The sequence below is a fragment of the Ochotona princeps genome, chromosome 2 (genome assembly GCF_030435755.1).
Source record: "Ochotona princeps isolate mOchPri1 chromosome 2, mOchPri1.hap1, whole genome shotgun sequence".
Lineage (NCBI taxonomy): Eukaryota > Metazoa > Chordata > Mammalia > Lagomorpha > Ochotonidae > Ochotona > Ochotona princeps.
The window spans coordinates 129,080,586-129,084,885 of record NC_080833.1 but is presented as its reverse complement, the minus strand read 5'-3'; positions in this window follow the sequence as shown (position 1 = coordinate 129,084,885).

The window sequence follows — 4,300 nt, the reverse complement described above, 5'->3', positions numbered from 1 at the left end:
GTTACTGATTTCACCTCAGTCTTGGTTGGTTGCCTAATGTGATTTTTTGTGTTTTAACCTCAGACTTGGTAAATTGTGTGCATCCAGAAGTTTTTGCGTTTCTACTCGATTTTCTAATTTGCTTGCATCTAATGGTTTGCAATAATTCCTAATTACTCTTTGTATTTCTGCAGTATCAATTGTAATATTTCCTTTTTGTTCTCTGATTTTATATTTTATCAGCGTGGGTCTCCTTCCTATTTCTGGCTTATTAGGCCAATAGTTTTTCAGTTCTCTTTCTGTCTTCTTTCATTCATTTTTTTTCTCTTTTTTTACATTTTCAAAAATTTTATTTTTTTATGATTATTTTCATTTTCTGATACAGTACCATAAGCTCTGGGATTTTCCTTACTCCCTCCCAAATTCCTTCTGTCCTGAGTTCCCCTATATCATTACTGTAGTGTGATTCTTCATAAACAGACATATGTCCATCATTTCAGGCATGGACAATGGCAGAGAGTCCAGCATCGTATAGTCAAGATATAGTAAACATTCTCATTGGGAGTTCATCTTTGTTTTGAAGTAGAGATGCATACTGCATTGTATCCTCACATCCGGATATGATCATCTGCATTACACAGTTATTATATGTCTTCTTTTTTTGTTAAAGATTTTTTAAATTTTTATTACAAAGTCAGATATACAGATGAGGAGAGACAGAAAGGAAGATCTTCCGTCCGATGATTCACTCCCCAAATGAGTCCCCATGGGCCGCTACGCGCCAGTCCGAAGCTGGGAACCAGGAACCTCTTCCGGGTCTCCCACGCGGGTGCAGTGTCCCAGTGCATTGGGCCGACCTCGACTGCTTTTCCAGGCCACAAGCAGGGAGCTGGATGGGAAGTGGAGCTGCCGGGATTAGAACCGGCGCCCCTATGGGATCCCGGGTCGTTCAAGGTGAGGACTTTAGCCGCTAGGCCATGACGCCGGGCCCTATATGTCTTCTTAAACGAGAAGCCACAATACAAAATCAATAACAGGAAGAATATAGAAATTTACAATGTCTTGAAGGTAAATAACATGTTACTAGATATGAGAGTCTCCATTACACAGTTACTGTACATCCCATTAAATGAAAAGCTACACGACAAAATCAGCAACAGGAAGGAAAAAATGAATCAACACCACCACAAAGTTAAATAACATGCTACTGAATGACTAAAGTGTTGCTGAAGAAAGGAAAATCATGAACTGTCTTGAAGAAAGTGATGTTACTATATGATCTATGAGTCATTGATTAAATTAATGAGAAAGAAAGTGTTTTGAAAAGATAAAACTAACAAAATTCTCAACCTATTTGATAGATTTTCCACTCATCTTTCTTAGTGAGATGTGTTCCTGTAGCCAATAAATCGCTAGGTTTTATTTTTTTTTAATCCAGTCTACTAATCTATGACATGATGTTTGATTGATGAGCTTAAGCCATTTACATTTAAGGTTAAAACAATGGGTGGCAATTTGGTCCTGTTAGTGTCACAATGGGTTGTTAATTGATTTAATCTTCTGTTGTTATTTGACTTGGATGTTGTTTACATTTGTCTTTGGTTTTGGTTGGTACTATTCCTCTTCTCTGTTGAGAGAACATCTTTAAGTATCATTTGTAGGGCAAGTTTGGAAGAGATAAATTCTTTTAACTTTTCTTTACTGTGAAGAATTTTATCTCATTTTAAAAGACAAAGGAAAGCTGTTCTGGGTATGCTATCGTGGGCTGACATCTTTTTGCATTTAGAAACAGGAATATGTGACTCCATTCTCTTCTGGCCTGTAGAGTTTTCTGAGAGAGGTCTCCTGTGAGTTTACTTGGCATTCCTTTATATGTCAATTGATTTTTTTTACATGCACATATAAAATATTTCATATATATATATATATATATATATATATATATATATATATATCTTCTGTTACTTGATCTCCCATCCAATGATTCACACCCCAAGTGACCCCAGTACCAGAGCTATGGTGAGCTCAAGCCAGGAGCCTGGAGCCTCTTCTGGGTCTCCCACATAGGCGCAGTGTCCCAAGGCTTTAGGCTGTCCCTTGTTCTTTTCCCAGGCCTCATGCAGGGAGTTGGATGGGAAGTGGAGCTGCCAGAACATGAAGCAGCACCCATATTGGATCCTTGTGCATGCAAGGCAAAGACTTTAGCAGCTAAGTTAGGGTGCTGGGACCCCAGTAAAAACTCTTTTCAAACTGTGTTGCTGTCATAGTTATGGATATCCTATGGGTTAAGGCAAATAAAATAAAGTCAAGTGTCATTGTGGGATTATGAGGGAGAAAGTGTCATTGAAGTTTTAAGAGCTTTCATTTGGAACAATTACTAGAAAGCTATATAGAATGTAAATATACATTATATCATTTTTTCCATATATAGGTGTAGACAAATTTGCTTTAATTGAAAGATGTTTGCCTTCTACTGAGGTTAGTGTTAAAAGCAAGAAGTGTTCCAATGGAAGTTTTTTCCTGAAGTCCTATGCAGCTCACTGTAGAAATAAAGAAATACCTTATACTACCCAATTCTTTCACTGTACCATATATTTTAGTAAAAATATGATATATTTTTTTAAAGATTTTATTATTATTGGAAAGCCGGATATACAGAGAGGAGGAGAGACAGAGAGGAAGATCTTCCATCCGATGTTTCACTCCCCAAGTGAGCCGCAATGGGACGGTGCACGCCGATCCGATGCCGGGAACCAGGAATCTCTTCCAGGTCTCCCACGCGGGTGCAGGGTCCCAAAGCTTTGGGCCGTCCTCGACTGCTTTCCCAGGCCACAAGCAGGGAGCAGGACAGGAAGTGGAGCTACTGGGATTAGAACCGGCGCCCCTATGGGATCCCGGGTCGTTCAAGGCGAGGACTTTTAGCCGCTAGGCCACGCTGCCGGGCCCAAAATATGATATTTTTAATGATATTTTGTAATTTGTTTTTTAATATACATTTTATTATTATTGCTATCATTTTGTGATACAGCTATATATTCCCTTATCTCCTCCACAATTCCCTCCCCCCCACCTAGTTCCTCTATATCATTACTAACATATAGTTCTTCATACACAGTCATATGTCCATCATTGCGGGCATGGACACTGGCAGAGAGTCCAGAATCCTATTGTTATGATATAGTAAACAGTTTCATTGTAAGTCCATCTTTGTCTGGAAACAGAAATGCATACCACACTGCATCCTCACATCTGGATGTTAATCTTCATTTCACAGCTACTGTACATCCCCTTAAATAAAAAGTCATGTTTCAAAATCAACAATAGAAAGAAAAGAGGAAATTTACAATGCCATGAAGTTAAATGACATGTTACTAGATATGACAGTCTCCATTACACAACTGTACATCCCCTTAAATGAAAAGTCATGATACAAAATCAACAATAGAAAGAAAAATAGAAACTTACAATGCCATGACGTTAAATGACATGTTACTAGATATGACAGTGTCCATTACACATCTACTATACATCCCCTTAAATGAAGAGCCACAAAACAAAATCAACATCAGGGAGAAAAAAGAAATTAACAACTCCAAAAAGTTAAATAACATGCTATTAAATGACTAATGTGTAGCTGAAGAAATGAAAATCAAGAACCTTCTTGAAGAAAATGATGCCACTGTATGATCTATGAGTCACTGAATGATTTAATCAGAAGAAAGTGTTTTGAAGAGATGAAACCAACAGAAAACAATAAAACACATGCGATATAGTTTCCACTGATCTTTGTTGAAGTGTGTCTCCTCCAGACAATAAGCAGATAGGTTTTGTTTTTTAATCCAGTCTACTAATCTATGGCGTTTGATTGAGATTAAGCCATTTACATTCAGAGTTTAATATACATGGGTGTTACTTTGGTCCTGTCATTTCAGGAATGGGTTGTACATTGGTTTATTCTTCTGTTGTCATTTTACTGGGATGTTCTTCCCGTTTGCCTTTGGTTTTGGTAGGTGCTATTCCTTTTCTCTGTCAAGAGAACATCTTGAAGTTTCATTTGTAGGGCAGGTTTGGTAGGGGCAAATTCTTTTAGCCTTTCTTTACTGTTGAAGAATTTTATTCCATTTTCAAAGACAAAAGAAAGCTTTGTTGGATATGTTATCCTAGGCCGACAATTTTTTTCTTTTAGAATCTGGAATGTCACTCCATTCTCTTCTTGCCTGTAGAGTTTCCTGTGACAGGTCTCCTGTGAGCTTAATTGGCATTCCTTTATATGTCAATTGATTTTTTTCACATGCACATTTAAGGATCTTTTCCTTATGTT